This window comes from Triticum aestivum, chromosome 5B (genome assembly GCF_018294505.1).
Source record: "Triticum aestivum cultivar Chinese Spring chromosome 5B, IWGSC CS RefSeq v2.1, whole genome shotgun sequence".
Classification (NCBI taxonomy): domain Eukaryota; kingdom Viridiplantae; phylum Streptophyta; class Magnoliopsida; order Poales; family Poaceae; genus Triticum; species Triticum aestivum.
Genome location: NC_057807.1, coordinates 680,537,966 through 680,548,758, shown reverse-complemented (window position 1 = coordinate 680,548,758; position 10,793 = coordinate 680,537,966). Strand labels below are relative to the sequence as shown.

Here is a 10,793-nt window from a genome sequence, read left to right as displayed (position 1 = left end):
AAAAGAAATAGTAATAGTGGATGATGATTAGACATTTTAGGTATAGAACATTTTGAATAGATGATTATGTAGATTTTTTAGTACAACTAGTTTATTTAGTGTTGCTCAAGAATTGCTCATATGATGTAGATATAAACATGTATATCTAGTGTTGCTCAAATAGGATATGTGCTTGCCCAAGTGACCATGTTTGCAGGTAACAGCTCTGAGTGGCCTATGTTTTGCCGGAGTGTTGATTAATTTCCGTTCCGGCAAATTTCAGGCGCTCGATATGTCCTTTTTTTAGCAAAGGTCATGCCGGATTTTTCCTCTGAAGTGCATCGTTAATCCTTTTCTAATATTGCTTTAGGAAAATGGCGACACCACCACCACCACCACCACCATGTCGACTGTGCAAGTCAAGATGCGCCGGCAGCCTTGCAACTGGCACATTGTTCGGCATCTACTTCCAACCGAGTTTTCTTCCTGCGGCGGTAACAAAATATATGAAACTTGTAACAACTATTTTGTTTTAGTGTTATTGGCATTAATGCATCGTGTATATATCATTGTGTATACACAGATCGTCCCATGCAATGTGAGGTTGGAATTCAACAAGCTGACCGGAGACACTGTGACCTTTGAGGCTCCTGGGGGCCCCTACACTATGGAGGTCAAGAAAGGATGAAATATGTCACAAATCGGAGGATATGGATGGAACCGTTTCATCTCCCACATAGGTATCATTGGTGGTGAGTTGACCAGCTTCTCCTTCAGAGCAGAAAGACCCAAGTTGGGCATCATTTATCTCAACACGGATGAAGATGATGAGGACCCACTTGATGAAGCCATCTATACTCGAAGAATAAGGCTGAGCGAGGACGAGGTGTGCAACCTATGGGACATAATTCCGCCACGTGCTGACTTTGTCGGGGTGCCATTGGTGACCCACCTAGCAACTACCATGGTTGATCGGCATGTTATGGTATGTTATACTTAGTAGAATTCAAGCTTAGTTGAAATGCAGTACTGTTTTTGATAGTGTAGAAACCTATACTTAGTAGAAATATATTTGCAAGAGTATATGCGAGGCTACTTATTAATTGATATGTTTTTCTTATTCAGAAATTGCCAAGGAGCCTATCTGTGAGTTGTGGTATCGGGCCTGATGAAGAAGGCTCTGCTGGAATACGCCTTACCGCAAGGGGCTCCGTCACCACCTGTGCGTACAACATGGACACGGACGGTCGCACACACTTCAGCTCGGTTGGGTGGAAGAACTTCCTCGTTGGCAAGAATCTTCGTGTTGGACAAGCCATCCTAATTACTATCAGGAACATCCACCGCCATGGCTTGAGGATGATGGTCATCATCGATATCATCTAGAACTACATATGTGTGTGGCTGTATGACTAACTAGCAGACTGCTATATGTTGTATGACTACCTAGTACTGCTTATCATATATACTCCTGTATGAACCATATATGTGTGTGAGGATGCATGTTGACTATATATGAGTACCTATAATGCTTAATGATATTGTATGACTACTGTATGACTATATGGTATTGTGGTTAATGATATTGTTATCTGGTATATGAGAAATAGCAATTTATTGAAACGGGGTACTATTCTAGATCAATAGGAAGCAGGGAAAAAATGTTGAAAGATACAGTAGTAGCGCGGGCAAAGAAAAGCGCTACAACTACTTATTAGTAGCGTTTGTTGAAAAACCGCTACTGATACAGTCAATACTAGTAGCGCGTGTACATAGAACGCTACTACTATCTGTTAGATGTAGCGCCTTATTAGTAGCGCGGCCATCCATGCTACCGATAGCGTTAAAACATGCGCTACTAGGGTTTTCCCTAGTGGTGGTAGTTAATTAGTTTGGGTACGATGAACCTATGTACATCTAGTTAATTAGTTTGGGTACGATGAACCTGTGTTGATTATATTTACTATATGTTTCATATTTTTGCTAAATCTTTCTCTTCGTGTTGCTCAAGTATATTATGTTGCATATTATTATTGAATTTGCTTGATGAAGATGCATGCATCTCTAATAGGTACATAGATCCTGGATGGTGAAGAAGTGCTATGCCATGTACATAGGGAGGGTTCCGGGAGTTTACGACGAGTGGCCAGAGTGTCAGGCCAAAGTGTCAGGGTTCTTGAACGGCAGCCAGAAAGGGTTCGATAGCAGACAAGAAGCGGAAGCTAGTTACTTGAGGTTCACGCTAGCGCGAGAGAGGAATCCGAACCAACGCCTCATGTATTGCATAATTTTGCTCTTGCTCATAGTGATAGTTCTTCTCTTCTATATCATGATATAGATGGATGATGATACATGTGTATGGGACGACGGTGTAGTTGCACGTATTCAAAACATATCATAACTTGTATCGCTATTTCGAGATTGATGATGATGAGAGACATCATTTGTGTTGGATGATGATGACATGATTTGATGAGACTATTTGTATGTGTATGGTATGATGAGACTATTATGTGTATGATATGATAGAGGATATTATATAAAACCTATAAAAATAGAGTAAATATGTTACAGAAAATAATATAGTAGCGCGGGGTATGTGTGAAGCAGCAGCGCTGCCTTAGCAGTAGCGCGTGGTAAAGAGGCGCGCTGCAGCTTTTATCAGTAGCGAGGTTATGCCAAACGCGCTACTGCGAATCTCAGATAGCAGTAGTGGTGGGTGACACATGCTTCTGCTAAACATTAGTTGTAGTGCCGTAGCAGTAGCGCGGGCACCCGCGCTACTGCTAGGCGTTAAACATGTGCTATTGCTAGGGTTTTCCCTAATAATGGTATTTACACCACTCAAGAAGTTAGATGGCTACAAAAATTTAGTCTCATAATAAAAATTATAAAAAAGGATAAGGAATACGTTAACCAGGGGATCTCCAGAGATGCTCTTAGCAACCAGTAAGCATCTACATAAGGTGGTGGGTACCTCCACTTGATGAGTGAGGGATGTCGAGTTAGGGCATCTCCAACGTCAACCCGCAAACCTCCTGCAATGGTCTGGACCGTGTTGTTCGGACCGTGGAAGCCATCCAACGCGGGCCTGTATCGGTCTGTCGCGCGGTCCAGACACGGTTTCTTCCGTAAACTGGAGACAAAAGTGGGCGAGATCTGCGGGAGTCAGGACCGATCCCAATCCCGTTTCTGACCACCCTGGCCCATCGAAAACCCCTCACCCCTTACGCACGTTTTCGGTCAGCAACGCTCCAGAGCGTCAGAGCCCGCATTCATGCCCGCCCAGGGCGGACGCGACTGCCCACTAGCGCTGGCATTGAAGCGGCGCACCGGCCGAGAGAGCGTCGCCCGCGCCGCTTCCCGATGCAGGCGATTGCCGCGCGTTCAAACGACACGACGGCCGCTCGTCCGTACATCTGCCCCCACATTGATGGCACGCGGTTGTCGTGGCATCTCCTCCGGCGCCACCCATTCGTCCGTCTGCAGCCCACCGGTGCTATATAAATTTCTGCCCCGGTGCCCCGGCCATAGCCCCAGTCATCCCTATCCACACCACTCCCCGCCATGGATCCCTTCGTGGCTAAAGCTCTCTGGGACGGGCTTACGTTAAAGCATAAGAAGGCCATGGCCGCCATTGATGTCGACTGGCAGCCAGAGGACGTGCAAATGGAGGACGCCTTCGACGACGAGCCAGCGCCACCCTCCTCTTTCTCCGCGGCACCCACCTCCTCCGCTCCACCCTCACTGGTGCATTGCACCATGACCATCAGCGAGGCCCATGCCCATTATATGGACATGGTGCGCGAAGAGCAGGAGGAGCAGTTCTGGGAGGCGCAGGCCGACGCCAACTACAACCACAACCTCCTCCAGGAGCATCTGCAGGCGGAGGAGCAGGTCGTTGGCGGCAGGGTGGTCGCGTCAGATGTGGACCTGGCGGAGCAGGAGGCGTTGCTCGAGTCCTACCGCTCCGCCCGCAAGATCCGCCTCGCCCGCTAGCGGTACCGGCAGCGGGTGGCAGAGGTGGCGGCAGCTGGCAAGGAGCGCGACAACAACGCGGGCGAGGCGTTATTCAGCGACACCAACGACGAGGAGGCCACGCCCTGGCGCCACGAGCATGAAGAAGTCGACACATCCACGGGCGCTGACGATGACATGTACCTAGGGTAGGGTCGTGGGCCTGATCTATATGCCCTACCCAAGGACACTGCACACGAGGCCAAGACCTACAAAGATAGAAAGAAGATACCGACTGGAATCATCATAGAGTGCAATCCACTCGACAGAAGATCCACTCGGATACGCCAATTCCACTCGACCGTCGTCATTCACTCAGAGCACAAGAATCCACTCGAAGGGCAGAAGACCTAGGGTCACTTCTAGATAGCAACAGTCGGTCATTCACTCTGTCACCCTAAAGATCATTAAACGTAGGCGTTACCAGTAACGTTCGTGACATAATTCTCTCATTGAACCCTTGTGTAACTGAGGGTTGTGAGGGGTCGGCGTACTCTATATAAGCCACCCCTCCCCTCTTGCACAAGGGTCCGCACCCCTTGTGACTCAACACTCCAATCAACAAGCCTCCGCGGCAACGAGACGTAGGGCTGTTACCTCCTCCGAGAGGGGCTGAACTCGTAAAACCGAGTGTACAACCTCGCCGTAGCTAGACTCTGCCCTCTTCTACGTACCCTCTATCTCTACTGTCAGATCTGTTCCCACGACAGGCGCCACCGGCAGCTAGGAAGAGTAGTGCATGGTAGATCACCGTCGCTCGTGTCCCAGGAAGGCCACCACTCCTCCCCTCCCGTCGACGCCAGGCTTGGTGGGCTCAGCATCTTCGGCCGATTAGTCGCTTGGCGGCGACATCGTGGCAGACAGCTTCCGTTCCCGGGGCTCCGGAGGCAGAGGTCACGGAGACGGAGCTGGAGAGTGCCGAGGCGGAACTGGAGACGGTGAAGTTTCAGTTCTCGGGATTGATGGCCGAGGACGGGGACCGGCCACCGCCGATCATTTAGATTAGGTATTAATTATACTCTAGAGCCCACCTAGGACCACTTTGATGTATTTGTAATGAAATTTTTCATGTTTATATGAAGTCCGATATGATTATATGAAATCAGGCCATGTTTATATGAAATCCGGACTTGTTTGAACGAATTTCATTCGGTTGGTTTGAGTTGTTATGAAAATGTATGAAATCCGGACTTGTTATGAATTTCATTCGCGGACTGATCCCCTGTCCGCGGACAGGGGAGGGAGGTTTTTTACGGGTTGTCCTTGAAAATGCCCTTGCCTAGTCGAGGAGTTGGTCGACCCCCTTTATTCCCAAGGAGTGCGCTGCATGCATGGGCTAAGTCCAGTCGGAATGGGTACCGCTAGTTCGCATCTTCCAGCAAGCAAGCACAAGCACGTACGGAGTACTACTACTTACTGCATGCATGCGCGGTTCCAGTTCCAGACGTACTCCAGGATGAATGAGACTTGCCTGCTCCCGGCGTGTGTGCCCATCCGTGCTCCTGCATACGTGGCATGATTTGATTGGAACAAAATAAGACCCGGCCCTACCCCTTTAAAATCAGGGGGCAGATGATTAGATTAGAAAGGAAAAAGGGAAAAGGACAACCATAGGATAAAGTGGGAGCACGGATGGGAGCATGGGGAGGGAGCAGGCAAGCCGGATCCCTCCAGGATGCGACGCCTGCGGCTCCAGCGGCTCCCTGGCACAACTTGCATGCACATCCACGATTTGCAAGCTAGCTAGCTAGAGGATGGAAAGGTGAACTGTGACTCCTGGATTTGAGATAAAATGCGGACACACTGTCACGGAGCAACAAGGCGCTGCGTGTACTTACGTACGTTGGTTGTGAGAGAAGTGGAGTTCGATCTTGATCGACTTCTCGGCCGCCACCACATGCTCTTGTCGGAAGGAAACTTTCTTCGCGGTGAAGTTGTAGGTCATCCGTACCACGCACGGTTCTCATTGCTTGCTAGTGCGTGATATTCTCTTTCTCTGTGTAAAAAGGAAGAAAAAAGGAGCCGGACTGACGATCGTGGCATCTAGTTCCTACGTACTAGTTCGCCTAGATTAATTTTGTTTCTTCGGACCATATATATAGGAAGTGCAGTGCACGATGTACGCGCTATGCCTGACCGACCTAACAAGTGCAGGCGTCAAGACAGATCAGGACCGTTCTTTCTTCCACAAGAACAGTGCTACAATGCTTCTCGCTACAAAGCACAGAAGGATGGTGTACGTGCATGACAGGCGGAAATTAAGGCGGGCGGCGAGAAGAAGAAGTAGGGCCAAGTTCACAGCACAGGACGTCGGAGTGCCCGCAAAGGCCATGAATAGAATGCACGATGGAGGCAAAGATGAAGCCCTCCCTATCGGTGTCGGGAAAAGGATCCCTTTCGTGCCTACAAAGGCACATCCACTAAGGACATTTTCATTTTTCCCGCGGCTGGCCGGCTATAGTTCATCATTCGTGCGTCTCATAAATATTGCGCGCGCCTACAAATCCAAAGGTCACTAGCTCTGCTCGCACATGCGAGCGACCCACGCAGAAGAAATCGAGAAACTGTCTTTTGCTTTCCTTTTCCACCCCGTCGGAGTGCTGCGGTTTCCTTGATCGATCCTTAGGGACCCCAGGTGCACACGCACTTGGATTTTTTTGAAGGCACCTTGGGAAGCATATCGGCACATATTCTCCGATTGTGCCATGTTAGGTCGTCCGGGCCTCCTGGCTGCTGACGGAACAGTTATTCGCATGTTCCCCACTTCCGTGTTCCGATCCTGTCGTACGTCCCTCCGTCTCCGTTCGATCTGGATGTTGTTAACAACTTAACCAGAGCCAGGTGTGATGTGAGAGACTGAGTTGAAGTTACTTCAGCATTCAGCAGCCAACCAGGATAAGGCGAATATTGCCGGTGACAAGAGAACTAAAGGTGAAACTAACGGCAGAGGAGCGCTAGCGTTGCTAAGGGCCTGTTCGATAATCCACCGGCTCTTAGAATCTACGGAGTGGCTGTTTGCTCGCTCCAAGTTTTTGAACTACAGCTACGTCCGCTTCCGGAGCGGAGTGACACCGAACGGGCCTTATAGTTCAGAGCCTGTATATGCGTGTCAGCTGTATTGAGGTTGAGCATTTCCGCAATCTGTGAAACTCGATCGCCTCTATTGATTTTAGCTGGCAGCAGCTAGCTGCACGCACCAAGGCTATCGTGGATATATGTTCGGTGTCACGGACACTGGGTATACGGGTATCTGAACCGTTGCAATCACTATGGATGTGGATCAGTTTCGGCCTGAGACGGTGACTGGGACTGGTAACACCGGAAAACCGCTGGTTGAGTCCGTACAGGAGATTGCTACCTACGTGCAGAAAGAAACAAAAAAACAGCGGTGGTACGGTACGGGAGCGCGGTCAGCTTCACGCACGTCTACATGCATCGAACGGTGGAGGGAAGAGTTTGACGAAGGACGACATGGTCATACAGATACACGCACGTCCACATGCATCGAACACGACCGAGTTCATCAATCTCCCTATGTGTCAGAAAATAGAAGCGCGTGCGTGGTTGAAGAAGAGGACAAGAGCTCCCATTCAACGTGATAAGCCGTAGTTGAGATCCACTGAAAAATTCAGAAAAAGCGGATAGATTGATAAGTCAGGCCACCTCTTGATGCACGATAGCTAGCTAGCTAGAGAGAGTAGAGACAAGGAATGGTGTATACAGCGAGTCATCAATTTGCTTTTGTGTTTTCAAATGAGGCAGCGACTTCCTTTACATGTCACAAACGTGAAAGAATAGGAAAAAATACAACAACGGCAATACTACACTTTTGGCGCGGTGCTCCGCTTTATCCTTTGATCAAAAGTCAGAGGTAGACGACCATGGGTCAGCACGTACGGCCCGGTTAGAGTCACTCACGCGTATATACCATTATAATAAGGCGATGGCAAGTTGGGTTTTACCTCATCCGACACTACTCTCATTCTCCTCGAGTCCAAAAGTTCGATGCAGATAAACTAAACTAATTACCCATGAGTGATGTGTCGATCGTGAGGTACGTACGGAGGTACGGAATGAGTGGCCATACGTAAGAACGCAACACGCGGATATAATAACATTAACATGGTGTAAATGTTAATGTTACTGACAAGGCAGAGGTTTAGTTTCTCACTTTTAAAGATCACTGGTGGCAATGGTACTTCCTTTTATGCAACAACTCCTGTATGTACCATTTGGTAATTGGAGTTTGATAAGACCATGGATCCTTATATACAAAACATACTTGGCCAACTAAGGCCCTGCAGTCCAATGTCCGATATATTATCGTCAGCTGAGGAGGTGTTTGGCAAGGGTGTGACCGTTGTTTTTGGGACAATGTTCAAGCAGGAGGCCATGAATCTGTCTAGTCTCGCCATGGGGGGTGAGTTTATCTCATTGCTCCTTCCTGGTGTAAAGCCGATCACTGAGGTTTATGTCTATCAAACCGAGCTCTTGAACCCAATGTTTGGAACATCAACGTCCCTCTCCAGTCGTAATCAGGATTTGATCTATCATGAAGTTTTAGCGCCACATAAGATCCACGGCATGTTATCTGTCGGTGCAGCGGCTTTGAGTTGTCGGAAAAAAAGCCAGGAGCTTAAGTAATTCCTCAGTTTAGTATAGGGTGTCCAGGGAGAGCTGCTGAAGGGAAGGTGGGCGAACCCACACGAGTGAAAACCCTACTTTATTAGTCATCAATGCGATTTCTCGCACTTTTTGATACCTCCGAGGGGGTACACTTTAAAGGCATGCAAAACGTGCCTTACAGTCATGTTGGACGAGGCTAGGCGGTGAATGCAACGCTGGGAAGTTTTGTCCCGGTTCGAGAGGTTGAGCGAGCCAACCAATTCGATGTTTTGAATGGCCAAAGAATAGGTGTTTACTCCTCTTACCAATTGAGGTTTCGCACAACTTTTTGACTAGGGCTTCAGAAAGGTTGTAGTTTCACGAGGAGCCCATAAAGCGACTTGTTTTACCTATGGGATGTGAAGATTGGCTCTGTACCTGACACGGATTGATTTAAGAACAGTGATGAAAGAAATCAATTTATGAGAGACCATATTTCTGTTGTTTCGGTACAACTCAAGATCAGTTAAGGAAATAGGGAATAACAATAGTGAAAAGAATAGAAATAGCATGACCCTTGCTTGGGACTTCTTTCTTCTATCTCTATAGAGATGACCAGGAAGCAAATGAGAAAGGGACTTCTTTTTTACTACGGTCAAACTATGATCAAACTCTCTAATCTTACTTCCGTGTGAAAGACCGTCCTAGGCGTGAGTACAAATGTGTCGAGGCGTTCTAAGTGCCGTAGACGAATGCTTCTTGGCGGAATAAATGGTATGACACGACCTCTTTTTGCTCCATATAAACGAATTTGAAAAAGGAAGAAGGCTTTAGCTCCCTTCCATTGTCTTGGGTCGAAGATCAAGCGTGAACTTCTCCCTCATCTAAGGTTGGGTTGTGGATAACAGACTTCCCCTTGGGCCGGATCTTCCCAAGTATAACACGATCCATGAGCGATATCAATGCAGTGACAGTCCTTACTATTGAGTCCTGTGCTGGTAAGATGACAACGCTCTAAAAGGTTTGTTTAAGAAAGCAATCATATCCCGTCCCCAAGTGCGGTATGGACCCCAAAGAGTTATATAAGTAGGAAAATGGGAAGAATTGAGGCACCTACAGAAGTAATGGGTCAGCTTATGATTTTAGGCATGGTTACTGGAGGGATCGTCCCTACCTATCTGCGCAAGATCGGATCAGTATGGTTTTGAGAGGAAGGCTGGTGGCATACGAAGAGAGGGCGACAGAACATCTGCATTCCCTTTCTTTGATTGAGAGAAGGATAAAGCAGAAAAAAAGACTTGACTGAAATTCCATTCGCTTTTTTTCCTTCCTGAGATATGGAATGTCATTAAATTAAGTAGATGAGATGCCAAATATAGGCAGGAGTTATTTCGCCAAGCAAAGCTTTGTGTTCTGAAGGTAAAGAAAGACGGTAAAGCCCATTAAAAAGAGTGCCACGCAGAAGCACCTCCTGTGTCACTCGATCCAAACCCGACACATCTTTCTTTCTATACGAAATGAGTTCGACCTTTTTTTCAAAATAGAAACAGAAAAGAAATTTAGGAATAGTGCGGGTGCGACGGAACGAATCAAGTGAAACGAGTCCCCCTTATGACATTTTTTCATCCAAGCAAGGGCGCGTTGCATGGGATTCATCAACAAAGGGATAGGGATAAGGGGCCGCACGTCCAAGACAGCCTTTCATCTCAGTGCGCCATGGAACCCCCATCTTCCAATTCCTCTTACAGAGATCGTTGACTCACTTGCCTTATTTTGAGGAGACTTCCAAGCCAAAACAAGACAATGGGCAGTCACCAGATCTTCTTTATGGAGGTGGGACCGGGGACCTCCTCAGCAAGATCGCTGTACAGAATGCTTGCGCACAGTGGCCACACACACTTCTCCCTGACCTCCAAAAGCTCCCTATGACCCTTTGTACGGAGCATTCAAAGTTCCTCACGCTGTCAAGCAAGACTTTGATCTCGATTTGGGAGAGCAAACACAGCTTCGCCATCCAGCCAAGTATCTTTATTGAATTGTGACCCTATCTAGCGCAAATATTGATCCGATTCAGTATCATCAGAATGACAAAAGCTGACATAGTTACTAGTGGTTCGAGGAGAAATCCTTTCAATCATCAACGCCCTTTTCTACTAAAACTGCTATTCGTGATACCGGTCAAATCGACTATT

At 47.8% G+C, this 10,793-nt stretch overlaps 1 protein-coding gene across 1 annotated transcript in view; it reads left to right on the top strand.

Annotated features, from left to right (window-relative positions):
- The first annotated feature begins 10,686 nt into the window (after positions 1 to 10,686).
- The window catches only part of LOC123114159 (30S ribosomal protein S7, chloroplastic-like), a 5,610-nt gene continuing 5,503 nt past the window's right edge, over positions 10,687 to 10,793 (top strand). The window contains exon 1 of the mRNA XM_044535535.1: positions 10,687 to 10,793. This exon is cut by the window's right edge and continues 5,503 nt beyond it. The gene's annotated coding sequence lies outside the window, so the exon portion shown is untranslated.